The sequence below is a fragment of the Protopterus annectens genome, chromosome 9.part0 (genome assembly GCF_019279795.1).
Source record: "Protopterus annectens isolate FY-2018-M chromosome 9.part0, PAN1.0, whole genome shotgun sequence".
Classification (NCBI taxonomy): Eukaryota; Metazoa; Chordata; order Ceratodontiformes; family Protopteridae; genus Protopterus; species Protopterus annectens.
This window is the reverse complement of record NC_056743.1, coordinates 1,324,964,863-1,324,989,475: the sequence shown is the minus strand read 5'-3', so window position 1 is coordinate 1,324,989,475 and position 24,613 is coordinate 1,324,964,863. Positions and strand designations below refer to the sequence as shown.

The window sequence follows — 24,613 nt, the reverse complement described above, 5'->3', positions numbered from 1 at the left end:
ACTACTAGTTTCTGGGCTACAGCAAACAAGATGCACAAATTTCAAACAAGAAACAGTTCAAATAAGCAGGCACAATAAGCCTTTAACCAGAAAATCTCAGCTCAGAAGGGCAGAATCTAACCTCTCCTCCCACAAGAGTGCAGACCACAAACCTTCTTAATGTAAAATAACTGTTCTGAAGCCTAAGTGCTTAAACCAGAACTAATGCGCTTTTAGAATAGCCATAAACAAACTATACAATAGAAGGAGGAAGCTACTAAATGATAGAGCAAAATCCCAAAAAGGGAAGGCATCACTGATCAGTATTAGCAAAAAACTACGGGCACACATAAAATTGTCTAAGGCCAGCTTCGAGAGAAAAATTGCACAGGACACTAAGGATAATCACAAGGCTTTCTTTAGTTATGTTAGGAACCTGGGTGGTAATTCCCAGATATGCTCAGAATTAGTCCAAAATGACAAAAAATACACTGAAACCACAGACATTGCCAACATCCTAGCTGACAGGTACAGCGCAAACTCCCCCCCCTCCCCACCAAAAGGGAAAATATCTATCCCAGCAGAGTGCTGCCCCCCTGACATCTCAGATGCTCAGGTAAGAGCCGCCCTCTCCAAAGCAAAAAACACAGCATCAATGGGACCAGACGGTATCCCGGGCTGCGTCCTACATGAACTCCAAGATGAGCTAAACCCAAACATAAAACTACTGTTCAATCTCAGCCTTACTACAGGATATGTGCCCAAAGAGTGGCGTACAGCAACAGTGGTCCCTCTCCATAAAGGTGGTGCCTCAATGGATCCTGGAAACTATCGCCCCATAAGCCTGACTAGCTTGGTCTGCAAAGCTATGGAAAGGATCATCATGGACCTCATAAATAAAGATATTGGGGACCTACAAACACTGGGTCCTACCCAGTTCGGCTTTGTTAAGGGCAGATCCTGCCTCTTAAACCTGGTTGATTTCTTTGAAACAGTCACCAAGGCCATTGACGAGGGGAAAGTGGTCCACACAGCCTACCTGGACCTCGCAAAAGCCTTTGATACAATACCCCAATCGGGCATTATAGATAAGCTCACCAGCTTAAATATAAACCCCTATGTCACTAGATGGATTGCAAATTGGCTCAAGGACAGAACCCACATGGTTAGAATTGCTGGAGCCATGTCAGACTCCAAACCAGTTACAAGTGGTGTCCCACAAGGCTCAGTCCTGGGACCTCTCTTGTTCAGTATATATTTCTTGGAGGTACAGGCCAACACGGAAGGACTGTGGCTGGCCAAGTTCACAGATGACTGCAAACTGGGCGCCATAATCGACTCTCCAGCCGACACAAGCATCCTCCAAAAGGGCCTCATAGAAACAGACAACTGGTGCCAGAGCCATGGCATCAAGCTAAATGTCAAAAAGTGTATAGTCATCCCTTTTGGCAAAAACAAGTGCCCACAAATTACCACATAGGTGGTAATCCATTAAGTACAGAAGAAGTAATTAGGGACCTGGGGACCCAAGTTGATAGCAATCTCTCATTTGACAACCACGTGGCCAAAGTGGTTAGAAAAACATTTTATACAGCCCACCTAATCATGAAGGGATTCACATCTAGATCAGGGGAGGTCATCGTGCCTCTTTACTCATCCCTCATCAGGCCCATAATTGAGTACAATGCCCCTTTTGGGATGTACCTTACCAGACACCTGCAGCAACTGGAAAGACCCCAAAAGTACCTCACCAAGAGGATCAAAGGGCTCAAACAGATGCCATATGCTGCCCGGTTAAAGAAACTCCAGCTCTACTCAGTGGCATACCGCCTGTTCAGAGGCAATCTGTGCCTGACGATAAAGCCATGTCCAACCCGAATTAATGTACATGCTGCACCTCAGAAAATCCAAATCCCATCGAGCTATGCTCGAGAGACTTGAACCTCAGCACTGAAATAAATAGGACATGCTGGAGGGACAGATTCATAACCCAGAGCTCCCTTCACTCTGGAATAAAATCCCAGTCCAGGTTAGGCAGAGTCCCTCATTGACTCTCTTCAAGAGGAATCTTGATGAGTGGATGGGAGATCGTAGGTTTACCCTGGGTATCACTTCTGTGTCACTGTTAGACAGAGGCACAGTATACTAACCTCGAAAAAGGGCATAGCAAAATAAATTTAAAATGGGTGGCGAAAGCCAAACACATTCTGGCTAGGCTTATAAATGCCCTAGGGCAGATAGCCTAGTATGAACCTATGAACCTATGAACCTATGAACAGACACTGAGCCTTCAATCAGCAATTCCCAACTTAGAAGGGTGTAAGCTACTTGTCCTGCCACAACAATGCAGTCATTAAACCTTCTTAATGTAAAACAACTAGTCTGAAGCCCAAGTGCTTAAACCAAAGGGCTTAGAATAACAGTTACAATTTAATCAGGCTACAACCAAGCAGTAATAACTGCAGCAGAATAATACAATTGAGTACTTTTAAGAAGAGGCACAAGCAAAATAAGGTAATAAAGTGTATTTCCTATTTATATATGGATTTTACATATTTATTATTTAATGTATTTTTATAGATGTATGTATTTATTATGATGTATTAACATGTTCAAATGTTTATGTTTTGTGGTTTTTAAGGTTTTTAAACAGTTCTTTGTAACTAACAATGATTTTTAAACTGATTTTATGTGACTATTCAGAAATGCACTGTTCCTTTTATTTTTGCAGTTTCTTAATCACTCAATTCATTTGATTGGCTTTTGGGTTTTTAAACTTTGTATATAATCAAGGATTTAACAGTTGGTAGCTCATCTGATGAAGTTATAAGTTGAAAATGTGGTGAAAACAGTTAAAGCATTTGTGTGGATTTATCTTTTTGTCAGTGTGCTTTGGTGTCAACAATAAATTTTTCTTGACTGATATCCAGCTTACCTTACCAGTGCCTTCCTTTTGGGTTTATTGCATGCTTAACTTATCACAACCTACATGACATGGAAATTGTAGAGCGCTACAGGGTGAACAGGGATGCACCATAGAAACTCTGCGACCTCTGCTGCCCTCAACCCAGAGCCAACCAAGGGGAAACCATCTCAGTGGAAGAATCTTAGCTACAGGTACCTTTCAGGGACCAACAGGGGATATGCTGGGGGTGTCACAGGCTTCAAGATCCAGGATCCTCCTCCAATTCTTGGATGCTATGCTCCAACATGCCAGTTGGCAGATATATTTTACCCGTAGCTCCGAGGAGAGGGCCAGAAATATGCAACAGTTCTACTGTGTAGTGCACTACCCTGAAGTACTGGGTGTCATAGATTGCACTCATGTAGACATTAAGGAACCACCTGGGGAACAGGGTAGGCTGTACATTAACAGAAAGGGTTATCACTCTATCAACTGCCAAGTCATGTGTAATGTCAAGGGAATCATCTTGAAAGTGTGTGCTGGCAACCCTGGCAGTTACCACAACTCAGTAGTCTGGCACACCTCCAAACTGTACCAGATGTTTGCTAAGGAGGATATCCCACAGAGTCATTTACTGGGGTATGCAGGCTATGTACTATAACCATGACTGATGACACCCATCAGAAATGCACAGACACCCACATGCTCAAACCAGAAATGTCACAGAGTGTGTGTTTGGGCTGCTGAAGTCATGGTTCTGGTGCCTAGATACATCTGGGGGAGCCCTCTAGTATAATCCACAGACATGTACAGAAATCTTCACAGTATGTGCTGTGCTACACATCATAATCCTGAGGAGCCAGCTGCAGCAGGATCAGCAAGGGGAAGGAGAGCACATCCCACCACCAATGTTCTATCGTCCCCATTTCTTTTCTTTAATGTGTTATTGTGTGATGGTGCACATCATGCACCAATGCGCACCAATGGTAAAGCAAAATAAGTTAAAAGTATTAGATACAGTTGTATTCAAACCCAGTATCATCTGGCTCCAAAAAGTAACATATCAGTGCGTTAACTCCTGCTGAAACTGAATCAGTTAAGTAGGTGTATTCCACAGACTCAGTACTAATTGTCATACTTTAGCAATGATGCCACTGGAAGAGTTACATGACATTTCCTTACGTACTAGTCATTCTTAATTTTGCCTGTCGTGAGACACCGTGCAAACAAAATAAGCCTAGCCAAACCTTTCATTAATCCGCTGTTTCCCATTATTGTGGTAATCACCACATTGTGCAAAGAATGGCCAAAATATAATAAAATAATAAAATAAAAAAACTGACAAGAGTAAATACAGTTTGCACACAAATGAAGAGGAGGTTGGATGTTAATGAAACAGAATCTGTGAATTGTGCACTGCTTACTTGCATTTCCAACCTTGACAAATGTACATGTATATGTCTTGTTAAAGTATATTATAAATGCCAATGTGAAATGTGCATGGTTTGTATTAAATTATTTTACAATGTATTTATTTTATCTTTTCAGGTGTATTTTTGAAATGTTTTTACTATGTTTATACCTTTTAGTACTCTGAATCCTACTGGAATCTGGAGCAGAGTGTTATAATCCTATTTAGGAAATGTAATATTCGTGACATATGACTGGTTTCCAGTTTATGCTAAAGGTGAGATGTCATGTGGTGTTCATGAAACAGTGATGACCATCTTCAATTCATTAATGTCCCACTGTGACATGTTAGGAAGAGCAGTGGGTGGCAAATGTAAAACAGGAAATACTGCATGCAAATCCAGCCATTGTCACTGTATGTCCAGTTCAAAAGAAGACAATAGCACAGCAATAAGAAGAGGAAGTAAAAACTGGTGGAAAAAATAATTATGTTCAGATATGGATAGAATACTACATCCCACTGGAATCCTTGGCTATAGTACAAGAACAGCATGAACTGCAGTGACAGGTGGTGAGACAGCAAGAAACCCCAGTGTCATCATGCCTACTCCACACACATCTCTCTGACCACACGTGCTATTGATGGGACAGAGGGCTGATGCAAACTATTTGCCAAATGTGTGTCTTACACATGATGGAAAACAGTGGCAAACAATTTCAAAACAAATACATTAACAAACACAAACATTGAGCTGTCAGTTAAAAAAAATAATGTCTTCCTAATACTTTGGCTGAAAGCCCTCTAGGGGAAATAATAATTAAAGTTCAGTACACCATCCTTTTAGACAAAGCAGTTAGCAATGCTGACAAGTGCTTCTTACTCCTAAAGTTAAATTTCATCTGCACTTTCTATCTATACTCTTACATGCATGCATTTTTCTTTCTTATACAAACACTAAATTATTGCCTACTACTGCTGTCACATATATCACATTTATGAATAAACTAGAACATTTACCACTAAATGCATCATGTCCTCTTTATATATTATCCTTTATTTCTCCTTTTTACTCTAAATTAAAGCCTGCCATAAATGATCTAAATTCATACCCCGTGATCTGAATATTTATACTTAAAGTTAAAATCTAACACCCATTTCATTAAAAGCACAAACTATACCTAGAGCTTGATAAATTATCTAAACCTAAAATGGTTTACTATTACTAGTTCAGGAATCAGACTTTCAGTTTGAGTATTAATGGAAAGGAAATACTGAATTGTGAAATGCCGAATACCAACAATCTCACAAACACACCAGATCCCAAATCTCCCTACTGCTCCAGAACTAAGATAAACTGTTAATATTGGTCCTAAAGTGGGGGCAAGTAAAGATGTTTTGTATTCATAGGTTCATAGGTAGGTATTAGACTATCGGCCCAAGGGCCTACGTAAGCCTAGCTAACAAGGTTCCCTGGCTTACGCCACCCAAGAAAGTTATTTTCCTGTGCCACTGCCGAGCAGAGACACAGAAGTGATCCCCAGGGTGTATTTCCTATTTCCCATCCACTCATCAAGATTTTTCTTGAAGAGTGCTAATGAAGAACTTTGCTTGACATAGATGGGTAGCCTGTTCAAGAGTATGGGAAGTCTCTGAGATAGGAATCTATCCCTCCAGCATGTCCTGTTTATTGTGGTGACAAGGTTTAGGTCCCTAGAGCGTGTAGCTCGGAGGGATTGGGATTTCTTTAGGTGTAGCATGTCCAACAGCTCTGGGTTTGACACAGCTTTATATGTTAGGCAGAGATCACCTCAGAGTAGGCGATATGCTACAGAGTAAAGCTGGAGTTTTTGAGGCGGTCAGTGTTGGGCATTTGTTTGAGTCCAGTAATCCTCTTTGTGAGGTACTTCTGTGGCCTTTCCAGCTGCTGCAGATGTCTTGTGAGGTACATTCCAAAAGGGGCGTTGTACTCTATAATGGGTCTAATGAGTGTCGAGTAGAGGGGAACGATGACCTTTTTTTTCCTGGATGAGAACCCTTTTATGATGAGGTGTGCCACGTAGAAGGACTTCCTGACTACTGTGGCGATGTGACTATCAAAGGAGAGACTACTGTCCACCTGGGTCCCAAGGTCTCTTATCACGCATTCAGTGTTAAGTAGATTGCTGCCTATGTGGTAGTTCATGGGTACAGAGTTTTTACCAAAGGGGATGACACTGCACTTTTTGGCATTGAGCTTGAGGCCATGGCTCTGACACCAGGCATCTGTCCCAGAGAGGCCCTTCTGTAGGATGTTAACATCATTTGGGGACTTGACTATGGCTCCTAGTTTGCAGTCATCTGCGAACTTCGTTAGCCAGAGGCCTTCTGTGTTAGCCTGTACTTCAGAGAAGTTGATACCAAACAGGACCGGTCCCAGGACGGAACCCTGTGGTACTCCACTTGTCACTGGTTTGAGGTCAGATTTGGAGTCTGCAACTTTTACAGTGTGGGTTCTGTCAGTGAGCCAGTTGGCAACCCATCTTGCGATGTAGGGATTTATGCCTAGTTTATTGAGTTTAGCTTTAATTAAAGAATGGGGTATGATGTCGAAAGCCTTGGCGAGGTCAAGATATGCTGTGTGAACCACCTTACCCTCATCTACAGGGTGACTGCCTCAAAGAAGTCGATCAGGTTCAGGAGGCATGATCTACCTTTCACAAACCCGAACTGGGTGGGATCCAGAGTTTGGAGGTTACCAATGTCTTTGTTTATGAGTTCCATGATGATACGTTCCATGGCCTTGCAGATCAGGCTCGTCAGGCTAACAGGTCTATAGTTCCCGGGATCAGGGGTGGCTCCCCCTTTGTGGAGTGGGATAACTGTTGCTGTGTGCCATTCAGTGTGCACAAAGCCTGATGCGAGGCTATTATTGAACATGGTGCTTAAGTGGGGAGCCAGTTCATTCTGAAGTTCATGTAAAACGCAGCCTGGGATGTTGTCCGGTTCCATGGATGCTGTGTTTTTGGCTTTATAGAATGCAGCTTTCACCTGCGTAGTTGTGATTACAGGGACTCTGCATTCTTCCTGTATAGATATGGATCCTTTAGGGGGTGAGGGGGGGTAAAGTTAGCACTGGACCTATCTGCTAGGATGTTGGCAATATCAATTGGTTCTGTAATTTTCTTGCCTTTGTGCTGTAACTCAGAGCAAATCTGGGTGTTGCCATTGAGATTCTTGACATAGCTATAGAATGCTTTGTGGTTGTCCTTGGAATTAGTGGCAATTTTATTTTTGTAGCTAGCTTTGGAGGATCTTATAAGGGATCTCAGCTTCTTACTGAGGCTGACCAGGGAGCTCCTCCACTCATGGGATTTTACTCTCTTTTGCAACAGTTTCTTCCTTCTGTTGTACAGTTTGTTTATGACAGGGGACCACCAGATTGGCTTCCTTTTTTTGGAGGATAGCGTCTTGGTTCTGTTTGGGATAGTATGATCCATGCACTCATGTAAGTGCTTATAAAGTGCATTTGTGTAGGATTCAGCAGTTGTAACTGCATTGCCCATCTGCATGGGTGTCATGAAGTTCACTACTTCTGTCTTAAGAAGCATGAAGTTGGCTTTGGAGAAATTTTTTACTGTGGTTTCCTTAATGAGGGATGGGGGTGGGATGTGGATATCAAGGGTGATTAGCTTATGGTCGGATCGGACCAATGAGGAGTTGACTTCAGAAGTGGAACACCAGTCACTCATGTTGGTAATGACTAGGTCTAGGATATTGTTGCCCCTGGTGGGGGTGTGGATAAGTTGATCTAGGGCATTGGAGTTTATGAATTCCAGAAAGCGTTGCGCTAAGGAGTTAGTACATGAGTAGTTTTCCCAGTTAATGATGGGGTAATTGAAGTCGCCCATTATGAGTGTTTGGTGAACCCTAATATTTTCCAGTACATCAAGAAAAGAGGAGTGGGAATCCTGGGGCATGGTGGGGGATCTGTAGCAAGCTACAATTTGGATTGCAGCTTTGCCAAGAGTTAGTTGCACTTGGATAACCTCGGATGCATTATGCTGAGCAACTAGCCTGGAGGAGTGGATATCCTTAATGAATATGGACACACCCCCACCTTTGATGTTTTGGTCCAGGTTACATGGCCGAAAAGTGTGGTATGAGTTATAGCCTGGTACTGCAGGGGTGCTCTCTGGAGCCTTGAACCAGGTCTCAGTCACTGCACAGATATCAATGTTCTCCATTTTAAGGAGTGCCTCGAGTGAGTGCATTTTGAAATTTAGGCTTCTAGCATTGAGTAGCATTACCCTCGGTTTTTGATTATATTGTCAGTGTTTGCCATTCTGACATGCGGTATTCTGATTTCTGTCTTGCTTGAATAAACATTCTGATTCTTGAGCTTGTAACTGTATACAACCTAGAACAAGGTAATTAAAATCATAATACTTTCAATACAGCATTCAAGGCCATGTGACACAATAGGGCTTGCCAGCTTCTATCCCATTGCAACTGAAACTTATTTTTGAGTATTGATTTTAACTTCATGCTTGGTTTACCATGGATATCATTTAGATTTTGTGCAATTGTAAACAAATTCCATAAATCACCATTCTTGACAGACAAGGAAAAAAATATTTACTCAAAACTAACTTTTTAAAATTAATCATGAGTTCCTGAGTTCTAAATACTAAATTACAATCTCTGTCCAGTGCATTCATACATGTGTAGGTAATTCCATTCTCCCAATACAGTGAACCTTGAAAGAAAGTAGTTCCCAAATGAATACGGGTTTCTTATATGAAACAATACTCCTTTTAGGCAAAATCCTTTTAAAGCTTAGGTCCATTATCATTATGGACCATTTGTTGTTATTATGCAACAAAAATTTCAGTAAAAGTCGTGAATTTTGTAACATGATAAATTTTATCCCCCCTCCATTTTCTTACATTCCTGAATTATCTTTCTATAATTTCTAATATGCCTATTTCTTTCAAAATTCAGCAAATCAGTATCTCTGTGGCTGTCCTAACTCATATCCCTTTTCCAATAAAGTTGGATTTTTTCTGAAGAAATCATATCAAAGCCATCATTAATTGTTGTATTTTACCTTGTTCATCACCTACTGGTAGGGAATGTACCAAGAGAAGATTGTGAATTATTTAAATACTAATGAGCGGGGACTCAAATTTATAGTGGAAATGATCAATAATATAGTGATTTTTTAGAAATGTTCATAGAGGTACCATTACAACAAAACTTTTTTTTTACTAAGAACAGCTGGCAATATGTTCCTATATGCAAAGTGTGCCCTTCTACCTAACTTGATAAGTGAGGAAAAGGGGGACCCAGAAGAATCATACCTGAACTTCCTGGAGGGTCACTGTGTAATAGTAAACAGCAACTGGGTCTTGCTCAGCTTATCTATCTTCTTTCTCAGACAGAAACGTCCCAGACTGTGCTTCAGTCCCTATGAAAAACTGTGCTGATCTTGGATATGCATTCCTCCAACTTTTGGCGGATGTGCAAAGCTCCCACATAAAACTGGCATGGTTGGAGGTTTCTCCATTTCTCACTACTTCTAGTAACCGTGTCTTACCCAAGTGCTACAGCAAACTCAGCTGAATAGTCCCTCACACTCACATACAGTTTATTTTTCTTCTGAGATCTTCAAATCCGAATATAAAAACTACACATTTTTCTTGAAGAATGGGCATGTGAATTTACACATATTCAAAAGAAAAGGCATATGGTAGTGGTGGTGAAAAGGGATATGATAGTGGTGGTGAAATCTAGTACAGGAGAATCAAGGATGTTGCTAAAGACCTAAAGAAATGAAAGTTCACCTCTTCCTATGCTACATCTTTGACTTCAAAACTTTAAGACTAATATAGCAAATGTCTCCTAAAACAAGGAACATGAAGTCTCCATCCAAAATACCAAAATCCACCTCACAAACCTAAATAAAATCTTCATCATCAATACTTGCAATAGCATGTAATCATGTTGGATGAGTCTAGCCCTTATCTGGTGTTTTCTTAGGCTATGCCACCAGTTATAACAGTCCGATTTTGCTTCAATCTTGCTGCAATTTTATTATACATTGTTGGCTAAGCAGTAAATCAGTTTAGTACTGGACTCTGCATGAAAATTTTTATGTTGGTACCCTTGTTGAACCGAAGCTAGCCTATAATGAAAACACAGATGTGAATCTCTCCTCATGTAAAGAGAAGAATCTCTATACAAGGTGACTCATTCTCAACTTTTCCAAGATTCTGATACAGAAATTCGTCTGTCCAATTCTTTGGTTCTCCGCTGAAACATATTGACTTTATAGAAACTTTAGATTTCACAGGAGACTATTTTAGCTTGCTGAAGCAACCCCTTATTGACAGTGATAATATAATGAAATGATGAGGCTTCCAAATAAAAGGCAGACATTCCCTCTGCTTCACTGTACTTTTAAGAATGTGTTGAAGGCAAACATCCAATATCTTTATTTTAAGTCATTTGACTATAAATCTCAAGATAGACAGTATTTATATAATGCACACCAAGCTATCTTGAAATTAAAAGTCTACCATAATGATCAATAATTTACTATTTTCAGTGAAAAACGTCAAAGTATTTATTGTTATTTTTATCTAAGTGGCAAATTACATAGATCCTTTTAGGTAATTTGCACAAATGCCACATCTGACATTGAAGTAAAAGTCAGATAAAACAAGTATTCATAGTTAATTAGCATTGTTGTAGCTAACATTAAAGTAAAGATCCCACATGGATAATATAGAATCCCAATAGCTGTTGTGTGAAATGTATTGTCATATCACCAGCAGATACAATCATACTTTGGGATTACTTTATACCACTGAGAAAATTTTGTAGAAGTAATAACCTGAATATGGATGCAGTGTCATGTGCATTGCTGTTATTTAGAAAGAAACTGTTGGCTAGCATACACACATAGTAGACAAAATAGGACAGCCAACTAGGGCAATACAAGACTGAAATCCTTCCACTGCTACTAAACCTCTACATCCAAGTAGAAGTGTCCTAGCAATTGGTGACTCCATCAACAGGCACAGTGACTCTACACACATGACAAAGACAGGATAACAGTTATTCTGCCTTTCCTGTGCCAGGATCCATAATATCACAAAAACCCTATAGTCCCTGAAGGAGGACAAATATGACTAAGAACTGGTGATGGCTCATACAGATGAAGATACAGAGATACTTTTTGGAGATTGCTACACATGTGTTAAATACTGGTAAGATTCTGGAAACAAATGGAATTCTTCCTTCACCCAGAATGGTGTCCAGATACAAAAAGAAGGTAATTAGTTTTAACAATTGACTAAGTGATTACTGTCTTTCCCAGGGAACCAGTATTTGTCAGCTCTATATGAGATGATCGACAACCCAACCTGCTTCACCAAGGGTAGCCTACATCTTTTATTCCATGGTTTTTGCATACAAGCCAAACCACGTGTTACCCATTAGTGGCTTTTTAGGCAAAGCCCACTTACTGCACATTCCAGCATAACAAAAATATTTATAGTAGATTCCAGTCTGAACCACATCATATTTGCTTTCCTCTATGTCAGTAGTCTTAGAATTAGAAGATTAGATCTTGAGGTCCTCCTGCAATATAAGCACTTCTATGGTTGTGTTGCAACATAGACTTTGGTTCATTGTAAAGATAGCATACCCTCTTTACTTGGTTTCAGTAACTATCATTTCATTTTATACATTTTTTTAACCTGGTAAGCCCACTGGACACAAAAGACCCTTTCCACGGATGTGCTGGGAGCACTGGTTGGCTAATTGGCTTGATTGCAGACACACAATAGGCAAATGGGTATAATGGAATTAAACCCTGTACTGAGAGTACAGGAAGGAACACATTAACAGTTCAGAGCCTTAATCCTCTTTATTAACTGCCAGACATTCACACCTTCTGGAAATTATGGGAGAGCATCTCGGTGACCCACAAACAGAACTTATTGGACTTCAAATTACCCTAAAAAATGTAATTCATAATCTGCTGTAAATCACCTTCCATGTCCCTGGAAGACCATGAAAGATTTCTGAATGTGATTATCGAACTACTAGTAAACAAAAACACATTTAATAGGTCATTGCAACAGTCCATTTGTTAAATGGCTTAACTATACCACAAAGTTTGGGTAACCAAAGATTTCTAGATTTAGGAAATTACTAACTCTCTCGTACCATTAGTTAACCAGCCAACTAAAGTTTAAATTTTTCAAGATCTCTTCCTCACTAACACTGCAGATTCTAGCACTACTTCTATAGTATCCTCATCTCTGATCATGTCCAATCACAAATAATCTTCTCCTTCTAGGAGATATAAACCCACTCCAACAAATACCCATGAATTCAAGGACTTTAACTCATTCCCACCAATGGCATTCTGGAGGTTTGTAGTCTAACCTCCCTTGGTTGCATCCTGAGCCTTTTGACAAAATCAAGTTGTGCCCTCACATACCAAATGAAAGTCAACAATAGATCCATAAGTGTTACTAAAAATGTATAAAAAGTAAAATGTTCAGCAGAAAACAGTCTTTGTAGTGGTTATGTGTATTAGAGTCTACATCTTAAACTGCATTTATGAGTTACAATAAATACAGTCAATATGTTTGTAAGGATTTATAAAAACTTTGAACATCTCAGTAACCATCCAAGCTCAACATGTACAGTCAGCAACATTTTGTTCACACAGCAGTGAGCCTTCATATGAGGCTAAGCAGTTCTGTTTATGTAACTTGGTTGATGATATATATAATAACTAGATGAGATATATAATAACCATGAAAATAATTACACTGTAAATAAATAGTATATGAACATTTACTGTCACTTTACTTGCAATTGAGGTCATGTGGCATTGCAGTTATGCTCTATAACATGAAAGCTTGATGATGAAAATTTTCAATAACTTTTATGTGCCATTGTGTTGGAATTTTTAATGAAAATAAAAACAACCAATATTAGATGCATACAGGTATCAAAAGGAAGATGCTAGAGAAATGTCTGGATGCATCATCCAGGTTTAATGACATAAAAAGATAAAAATATTTAAACTATCTGATGAGCTGTGAAAATTCACCTACAAGACTTCTAACCCCCATGTAGTTTCATCTTCACTTATACCAATGAATTTTACTTCAGTCTAACAAGCAGCATAAAGCAAGTAGCCACAGTCAGAACTAAATATATTGAGAAACATAAAAAAATCTACCTCAGTGGAATTCCAGCTTTAATAAGTTATAGAATAAAATAAACAAATTAAGACCTATAATAAATCAAAATCTACCCATATTAAAGAAAATACATCAGCAAAAATCTGAAGGGTATCATAAGGGAGGCATTAAAAGTAGTGCCCAAATCCAAGGACAATTACAAATACTTCTTTAAATACACCAGACAATTAATAAATAACAATTGGCAACATTCTGAATTAATTCATAATGGTATTACTCAAGCCAACCCTAAAGAAATTGCTAATATAAGTGCAGAATGCAGATACATTCAGTGTACACTTCCTACCAGAAACATTCACTGAAGTTTCAAAAATTCTCATTTCACAAGAACATACCAGTGTTAATGTGTGTGTGTGTGTGTGTGTGTGTGTGTGTGTGTGTGTGTGTGTGTGTGTGTGTGTGTGTGTGTGTGTGTCAGCTTGAAAAAATGCAAAAACATACATTTTTATGATGGGGAAACAAATTGACTATTTAAGATTACTTATGGTATCAAGAAATACATGGCAATTTGTCTGTAACTGTATGAAGTATTACAGCAAAATTCACAGAATACTGTGTTGTCAGCCTCATCTGCAAAATGCACTTAGCTGTTTTTCCATCTGTAAATAGACATACATAACCTTATCTTCTTACAGTAACATTTACTTCTCATGTGTCTAATCTAGGGGAGGGGGTTGTACATCCATTGACAAAAAAGTCTGCATTCAGGAGAAAAACATAATATATTTACTTCTGATGTAATGAAAACTCAGTAAAGATTTATTTTAGGCCACTACTATGCTCAGTATACTGAGCAGAATTTCACCAGAGCATGCACAGTAAAAACTGAATGCAATGCAGAATGCCAGACTGTGGCAGTAAAGGAGATATGAACTGAAGCTGCCCGGCACATCTTGGAAAAGCTATATCTATGCCCAGTTTGAGATTTAACTAGGAGGTTTTCGAGTAATGACAGCAGGGTGCTCTGATACAGAACTCACATATAACTGCAATCCCTCATATCTAAGCTTCCACTGTAGCCCACCTTTGAGTTTGACACAATAGTTCTAGCTACTTGTAAAGCATGTAATTGTAGAAATGTAGCATAGCATGTTGCAACCAAACAAAAGTGTATTGTTGAATTTTTGCATCTGAGCAAATGGCAACTCAGTACATAAGTATTCTAGGCCTTCACTGTTTTTGTCCCTTTGAAAAGAAATTTAAAGCAGCAGTCTCAATCCAAACTAGGTATAATGTAAAATGTCAAACTGCAGTGGTGAACACCACTAAACATATTGATGAGATGACTATTTGTAAAAAGACTTATCTCAGTCCTCCATTGTGATTTCATTATAAAACTTTCAGAGAGTAACAATAAGATGATCAGCTACAGCATGTTGGAATTGTAGCCTACTCTTAGGGGTTTCAGCACAGTACTAGACAAAAATGTGATACTTCTACATTTGTTGCTCAAATGGTATGTTGCAAATTAAAAATCAGTTAAAATATCGATTATTTTAATTATAATGTAATCAGTTAATAAAGAAGTACTTTGGACTGTTATTGTACTCAGAATGCTGAACAGAAGTTCAGCATAGTACCTACAATGAAAACTGAGTATAATAAAAATGTTTGACAGTGACAGTAAAGACATGAACTAAAGCCAATGTGACCTGTCATTGAAAGGCTACATCTCTGTCCCCTTTTAACATTTAATTTTATAAAACTTTCAGGCAATAATATAGGGTAGTCTGCTTAAAATTGTTATACTGTAATTCTAGCCTTGGGGCTTTCAGAACATCTCTGAATTTGACCCCACAACTTTAGCCACTTGAATGCATGACATTCTAGCCACAGCATAATGCAATTGAAAAAAACATATCTATCATTTTTTGGTGAAATACATATGGTTTTTACTTATGATCAAATGACAACATATATGAGAAGTATTTTAGACCATTTCAAAACAGCACTAATGCAGACCAGATATAATGCATTATATATGACTGGGGCAGTGAACATCTCTAAATATGCTGATGCAGTAGCTATCTACAAAAGGCCATATCTCTGTTCAACCTTAATACTTAATTATGAAACTTTCAGGAAGAAAAACATCATAAGATATAAACAACAGTTACAACTAATATTCTGGCCTTAGGAGTTTCAGTGTAACACTATTGTATAGTTCACAATGCTCATCAGTTGCTCAAACATTTTGGTTGTTAGGTATGGAATGTTGCAAATGAAGAAATCTGGAAAATACATAGGACTTTTCGAATGACAACTCTGTGGAAACATATTCTAGGCCATGTTTGTACTCTGTGTACTAAGAAGAAGATGTTTAGCATAACAACAATGATTTAAAGCAAAATGTCAAACTGTGACAGTAAAGGCATATATATATATATATATATATATATATATATATATATATATATATATATATATATACCAAAGTCTCTGTTGCCTCTCTGTAAAATTGTATATCTCAGTATTCCTTTCAGATTTCATTATGACACTGTAAGGTAGTAACAACAGGTTGATGAGCTACAGAATGCATCTAAGAGTACTATTTTACCCCCAAGTGTTTCCATGCAGCTCAGTGTTGAATTTGAGAAAACTGATTTAGCTAAATGAAAGCATAGCATTGTAGCCATGACATTTTAAAAGTGAAAATATTATGTGGTTGAATATAAAAGATTCTTACTTCTAACATATTGAGAATTTAGTATATATATACTGCACATTAATTTTATCCGGCCTTTCACACTGAGGTCAATGAGACTCCAGGTGTAAATAAAGTATATTGCCTGACTGTGACAGCAAAAACACTCTGAAATTATTGATTTACTAGCTGCATATAAGAGGCCATATGTAAATTCTCTGAAGGTAGTTAATAATGAAAATAATTCAGGGACTTTAAAGTTGCTGCTACAGTGTAACCCACTACCATGTTGATTGTGGTAAAGCTAAATAATTAAAAAGATGTGAAATGCAATCTGCCTTGGACATTGCTTATTTCTCAAGTCTAAAATGAATGCCAGGAACTAAGCAAACAATAACTTTATTGTACTAAACACAATACCAACCAAAACAAAATGCTCACCCACACTTTATCAAGCTAAACATATGTTTAAGCAGTGCTTGGTAAAATAACTTGCTCATGGTTGCACAGAAAACAAATGAAGACTCCCTGGTATAGGTCTGTCTAGCATTTTCTATCTCAATTATTACTCTTAAATGAGTTGTACACATTGCAACTTTGTACCACTTGCTATATATATTATGACATTCCATTCTAAGAAATTATATCTCTAGGTCTTTCTTTGTATTTCACTACTCCACAATAAGGCTTATGCATTCTCCCAAGCATCCATTTTCTGATCTGATGGGGACTATAGCCTTATAGGTTCATAGGTTCATAGTTCAATACTAAATACCTCAAATCATAGGTACACATTGACGTGACTAATCTATACTTAATTCCAACCCCTTTCTATGAGGGCTTGAGGGTCCAGATCTGGGGTGCATTTATGATTGCCCATCCATTCATCTGGTTTATGCTTAAAGAGGGTCAATGAGCTATTTGTTTTATATCCAGTGGAAGTCTATTCCACAAAAGAGGTATTTTCTGGGATATATATCTATCTCACCAACAGGTCCCATTTAATGTCTTGGTGAAAGTTAAGATCTCTTGTGCATGTTTTGAGTATGTTATTAGTTTTGCAGATGTATATGAGGTCAAATAGGACTGAATCCTTCAAGGGTCTTCAAGCTAGACATAGATCACCATGCAAGAAGTGGTAGGAAACCAAAAAGAGACCAAGCAGTTTTAGAGAGTCTGGGTAATTCAAGGGAGACATGCCTTTGGTTATCTTTGTAAAGACTGTGACCTCTTAAGCTGATTCATATGCTTAGACGAGTATATACCAAATGGGCCATTATTCCCTGATATGTTTCTGATGAGGGAAGAAAGGAGGCAGATGACAACTTCCTTTCAGATCTGGAAGAAATACCCCAAGTGATTTGTGTGGCAAGATAAAAAGATTTCCTAACAGCAGTGGATAAATGGTGATACAAGGGTAGTTCAGGTCTCTAATAGCTGAGTCAAATGTCAAAGGTGTGTCACCTATGTGGTATGTGCATGTTTGCCCAGTTTTGTCTTACTACACAATGCTGTATTTCTGGGCATTTAGTTTTAGGCTGTGGTCCAGAAACCACTTAGTCCCTTCTGAAAAATCTGGACATGAGAATGAGAGTTAATTATAGTTCCAAGCTTTCAGTCATCTGCAGACTTGGTCAGCCAAAGGACCTTGATATCAGCCTTGACATCAGAGAAGCAAATACTAAACAGATGTGGTCCTAGGACCAATCTGTGAGGGACACAGTTGGTAATTACTCTTTTTGAAGATTGCATACCTCCCACACTTATAGACTGGGTTCTGCCAATTAGCCAGTTTGCTATCCAATAGTTAACTTAGGGGCTTACATTTAATTTGATTAGCTTGTCAATAATGCCAGAAAGTGGAATGGTATCAAAGGCCTTGGCCATTTCCATATAGGCAGAGTGAAATGATTTGCCCAAGGTTCAGGATCTCTTTTTCAACAAACCCAAGCTGGCTTGCATCCATGGCCTGCAGTCTGCCTATGCCCTTGTTAATAAGTTCCTTAATGATAAGTTCCTTTGCTTTCCGGATAAGGCTGGTAAGGATTATGGGTCTGTAGTTTCCTAAATCAGTAGGAGATCACTCCTTGTGGAGCGGGATGACTATCACAGTTCTCCGATCCTCCGGCATGAATCCAGTGGAGAGAATGAGACTGAATCCAGCAGAGTGGCTGAGGTTAAATAGGTTTAGCAGTGAGTCTCTCAAACAATGTCTGGTGCTAACAAGATGGTAGCTGGGCACATTATCAAGACCCAAGGAGCAAGTGTTACTGTCGCTGGAAAGAGCATTTTTTACCTGCCCTGAGGTGATTAGAGGGGGTGGTGTGGGTGTACTAATAAGTAGGGGAAATTTAGGGGAGATGGAGTAACGTTAGAGCTGACTTGATCCACTAATATGTTGGCTATGTTCTCTGAGGACAAGTAAATGTTGTGAATTAGTTCTGGGCATTATTGGGCATTAAGTTTCTGGCAAAGCTGAAGAAGGCTTCGTGGTTGTCCTTAATGGAGGCAATTTTCAATTCATACTTGCTTTTGGAGGACTTGATTTTGTTTCTGAATTCTTCGTTGATCTTTCTTAGTTCACCTCTAAATGATGAGGTATTAAATTTTCTTCTTTGGGTAGACAGATAACAATATGGACAGCTACTCGGAGCCTACAATGCCAGGGTGCCCATGGCAGACAGTACAGCAACCCATTATAATGGCCAGACTCTAGCTAGAGTTCTGCAAGTTTTAAAATATTGTTATGTTCAGAGCTGCTAACTCATTGTATGCATTTTTAACTGTATAGTAAAAAGTAAAGTATTTTCAGATTGTGCCTCACCATGAGTGAAAAGCTGTATGTTGAGCATGCACAACAGAATTAGGCACTGGATTTCCAGAGAATTCTTGAGCAAACAACTTGAGACTTATGCAGGTCAGCATAACCTCATTGTTATTTGAAGCTGTTTATTTTTATTTATCTTATTTGTTAGCTGGGGTAGGGGCTGGAGCACTAAACACTTAACTATGTCAGCTGCCCCTGAATTTGCAGGATCTTTGGATTTTGTTCATATTTTTGCCCTGTCCCTCATAAAATGTTTGATTTTCTGGTAAATAAGTGAAAATTACAATCAGTCAGTAATGCCAAGCATTAGTGTTTTATATTTCTTGTTCAGAAAATGCATGTTGATGAAAATCCTGTTCTAGCAGATTTATAATTGAACTAGAGTAATATTTAAAATTGAAGTGCGTGTTTCTGTGCATGTCTGTCCATCTGTCTGTCCATCTTGGGATTTGCATTGTGCTTATCCATAATTAAATTCTTGTTGCTCAGAAAATATTCTCTTAACTTTGTAAGAAATTAGAGGTGGAATTAAAAAGTGTGTGTGTGTGTGTGTGTGTGTGTGTGTGTGTGTGTGTGTGTGTGTGTGTGTGTGTGTGTGTGTGTGTGTGTGTGTGTGTGTGTGTGTGTGTGTGTGTGTGTGTGTGTGTGTATATATATATATATATATATATATATATGTATATATATATATATATATATATATATATATATATATATATATATATGTGTGTGTGTGTGTGTGTGTGTGGATGTCTTTGTGTTGGGGAAGCAATATTTTTTTACTATTCAGACAGCAAAACACATGTTGATGTAAAACCTTTTGTCCTTTTAACTTTTTAATTGTGCTAGCATAGTATTTAAAAATTGTTGTGTGTGTGATGTCCGTCAGTCTGTGTGTTGGGGGGGTTGCAGTGTGTGTACATATTTAAATACTCATATTCAAAAAATGCATGTTGCTTCAAAACTTGTTATATTGCTTGATTAAAATGATAGAAGCTTGCATGGCCTTAAATCAGGAAAGTGTATCCAAAGGAACCTGTGAATTATATGTTCCTCAAAAAAGAAAAAAAAAAGTAGTGTGTGTGTGTGTGTGTGTGTGTGTGTGTGTGTGTGTGTGTGTGTGTGTGTGTGTGTGTGTGTGTGTGTGTGTGTCTGTGTGTGTGTGTCTGTGTGTGTGTGTGGCGGTGGGGTACATGGTTTGAAAACTGGCAGATCCCAAGGTGCACTTAATCTACCAATTGTTTTTGGGCTGTGAGTGTCTTTCACTTATTATTGTTTGTTTATACTAGGGTTCCGCTACAGATTTAATCCTAAATTTAGTATTGTATTTGTGTCTTTTGGGTGACGGTCATGGTGGTACAGCGGTTAGCGTTGTCACCTCACAGCAAGGGGTTCTCCCGTCCAATTCTCGGCTGGAGTCTGCATGTCCTCCCTGCAGTTGAGTGAGCTCTAAAGACATGTAGGTGGGTGTGTGCATGTGTATGTGCCTTCTGTGAAGATTGGGCACCAGACTGGCAACTCAACACTGTGAAAGCTATACTGCCAACCACTCTGTGGACTGGTGATCCACTGTGACGACCCCTAACCGGGAAAAGCCAAAAAACATTGCTATTTGTGTCTTTTGGGTAGCATGCAAAATGGAGATCATTAAGGTGAAGAGGGCACCTACATTTTATCTCTTATAAGCAAGAAAAAAGATATGCAGGCAACCAAAGGTTGGTCTAAAACCACAAAGAGTATCCGGACAAAAAAGAGTAATCCAACCACCATGACTAATAACAAACACTTTAATAAAATAAAAACACGCTTCTTCAGATCTAACAAACAGGAAGTAACAGAATATTTTTAAACCAAAAACACACAATCACAAAAGGAAGCAGTATACAAAATCAGTGACTTAATGGCCTTGCTTTCAAGGACAGTTTTAAGGGAATATTCCCATTTAAGCCAAGGTATTTGTCAGCTTGCAAACAAGCTATCCACTTCATTTCAGCTAGTTCAGTTTGTTAATAAGTTTGCCATCTCTTGGATTAACAGTGACAATTTCCAGCACCACAAAAATAAAATAATGGCCTCTGTTATCTTGGACATGTTTATACAAAGCATTTGAAACATTCTTACATCTAATATCACTGAGGTACTTTAGTACACAATCCTTTAAAAGTCTGTTGGTTTTACCGACAGAAATGACTTATAGTAGTAACATCAATATTTCTGTCATATTATTGGAAGAAACTGGCTGATTCTTCTCTCTGATGACAGAATCAGAGAAATAGTAATAAACCTAGATTAGTCTTTAAAACCAACTTTTCACTCAAGAGACAATTATGTTATGGCCCTCAGAAGAAATTTAGTCGTAAGTCAAGCAGAAAGGGTACATTTCCCTGTAGAGCTTGCAAAGCTTGCAGTTCGATGTCATGTACTAATATTTTCATACACCCTACTATACAGAGAAGTTTCACTGCTCATTTCTATGCAGAGTGCAAGACTGGTAATCTAGTTTGGCTAGCTGACTGCAGTGTGTGAAGCATTGTATGTTTGATTGAAGTGAAGTTGTTCTATGTCGACATTTATTCTGTACTGATGGGTTCGGAGCCAATCCTCGGCTGCAAAAGCTCAAGGTCTTCAAACAACTCGAGGACAACTCTGTATTCCATGATGCAACCTGATTCCCCCCACCCCCAGATCTCATTGCCACTGCAACTTGATCGGATGTTCACCAGCTCTGGCCAGTGATTAACTTTTCTTGTTTAAATATTATAGCTATAATTTTAGCAAAAATTTAATCATTTAGCATTGATATACTAGTTAGAGTGTGTAGCTTGTTCTTATAGTTAGATATTTGACTATTTAAATTAGATAATTAATCTTTTAAGGCCGTTTTTTTTGTTAGGCCTTCTATTCTCCCTATCTCTCTTGAATTAACTTAATTGCAGAGGAATTAGTGGCCACGTTTTTAGGCCCTTTAGTTCTCTTTACTCTTTAGCTAAAAGTGTGTTAGCTCTTTCGTCGGGCATATAGTTATATATATATTCTAGCATAGTTTTTAGTGTGGTTAATAGTTTATAGCCCTTAATTTTCATAGGGCACAGAGTTTCTTCCCTATTGGAGTGTGTTGTTTAGCCCTTCTTTTTTTACAGGGCATATAGTTACCTTTACTTCTTCTATAGTAAAGTTAGTGGCCGTGTTTGTAGACCATTTGTTTCTACTTCTTTATTAGTGTTAGTATACTGTGTGTGGTGTGTTAGAGTGCAATTGCAGCCCTTCTTTTTATACAGGGTGTATAAATAATTTCTGTGTGTACTGATTTGTTAAAGCCTTTCCCCTTACAAGGCTTGAATAGTTGTTGTGTAAATCTTATTGCTGTTGTGGAAGATGTCGCACCAGGAAAAAGAGAAAGCCAAGTCTAGCTTCAAGAAATGCCCTAGATGTGGGCAAAAGATGTCATTAACTGATGGACATATTGAATGTGTTTACTGCTTGGGTGAGGTTCACCTGCAAGAAGCTGTTCTATATGCCATTCCTTCAGCTCAAGAGTGTTGCATGAGAGAAAGAGAAAGTTGATGGACAAAGGTTTGCTTAAATCCTTATTTCAGGAATCATTGGATAAGTCAAACAAACACTCAAAGAAGACAGAGCTGACAAAATCTCCATCTACATCAAAGTCAGCTTCCAGTAAAGCATCAACATCGGTTCCACAGCCTTCGGAACTGACTATCGTTATGGTTAGGATCTGGTTCCTGACCTTGGAGCTGGTATCTCCTACTTTAAAGTCCCCAATACTGCAATCTGTGGCTTTGTCACATTCCTCATGGGCCTCAAGTAGACTATCTGATTTGGATGTGGACCATGTGGTGAAGAAGCTCCTACAGATACCAGTGCTAGCAAAAATTTTATCGGCACTGACCCAGGGGGCTTTGGAGCCAATCTTAGTTCCTCCTACACCTTCTGTTCCTCCTCCAACTTGCATGGATTTTTCAGAGCCAGAGACCATGGAACTGATGATCGTGGACCCTTCGGCTCTGACACATTCTATAGGTTTTTCAGCCCCAACTGCCCTGATACACTCAGCACCAAATGAGGAATCTCGGGGCCGACAATCACCAGTCAGGTCCGGGGAGGACAGTTGGACTGACTTGTTGGTGCTGACTTTACCTCTCAGGGATTCGGCTCAAGTGAGCTTGACCCTGACCTCTGGCTCAGAGCCCTCTGTACCAGTGCAGATGATTTCCATTGGTTTTTGAATCCGAGGGATTCTTCTCATCAGGACCGAGGGGCCTTCGAGGCTATGAGGAGGGCTTTGTCCACCCCAACAACCACTTCATCAGTTCGAGCAGCTCTCTCCCTGAAAGCACCAGTGTCTGCCTCTTCATCACATGCTCCATTGAAGACTAGAGATCTTGAGCCTCAGAAAACTCCATTGGGTGAGCCATGTTCTTCCAAGATCTCTCCAGAAGCCCCCACTGAAGAAGTGCCTAGAAGAGACTCTGCAAGAGGAAGCATTTGGACTCCCCACAGGCATCAGCCACTTCGGATACTGACTGGGATGAGTCAGAAGAATCCCCATGGTCTCCCTCAGAAGATATCTCCTTTGCATATATCTTAGAGATTCTTAAACAGAGGGGTGGCTGGAAATCCCTCAACCCTTCTGATGATGAGTCAGTTCTACTGAAGGCTTTTGGATCTCAACCCTCCACCTCTTGGGTGTCTCCACCCTTTGATGAGTTGCTGTAATTATTCACTCAAAGGGCATGGGAGTCCCCAGATACCACACAGCCTGTCCCTAGGAAGCCTAACAAATTTATTACTAGCCCACAAGACAGACTTTATCTTACCAAAGGATTGCCTGTTGATGCTATGGTGGTGGCGGCAACCACCATGAAGGAATTATCGGAGACTTCTTCATCTGTTCATCCTCCTAATAGGGAATCTAGGATTATGGACAGATACGGGAAGTGTATGTTCAGTTTAGCGGCCTTCATTCTTCGATCTCTGAACTACCTCACAAATTTTTCTAGGTTACAAAGGGATCTCCTGAATGAACTAGGAAACACCCTATAGGGTTCAGTAGCTGCGGGAGTTTCGGACAAGGTAACTTCCCAGCTCTCCACTCTTAATTCAATAGTGAACTCTTCCAAGCACCTGTTGTCTTATGCAGCTGATGGTATGAGCAGGGCAGCGGGTACAGGAATTGCTCTCAGGAGACATTCCTGGATGCACTTATGTTCCTTTGTGGAACCCTTTAAGTCTTCCTTCATTAACACCCCCTTTGATGGTTCATCCCTTTTCGGACCTAAGGTAAAGGAAACTCTTACCAGGAGTGAAAAAGATGGAAAGACCTTGTCTGCCGTTGGTGTATGTTTTTCTACCCCGAACAGACCTTACCCCAAAGGGAGGGGAGGTGGAAAGATATAGTTCTGTAAGTCTCAAGGATCTTTCCAAAACACTCGTGGTGACATCCCCTCTAAAAGCAGAGGAGGGGGTAATAATGGAAGATGCTGTTCACATGGCGGGGGGGGGGGTCCGCAGAACCAGGGTGACAGAGACCAGTTCTTTAGCAAGCCCTATCAGCGCTCCTGAG

General features: G+C 39.3%; 1 protein-coding gene across 1 annotated transcript in view; it reads right to left on the bottom strand.

The window, feature by feature from the left end:
* Nucleotides 1–24,613, bottom strand: part of SH2D6 (SH2 domain containing 6) — a 1,258,756-nt gene that overhangs the window by 691,000 nt on the left and 543,143 nt on the right. The window lies entirely within an intron of this gene.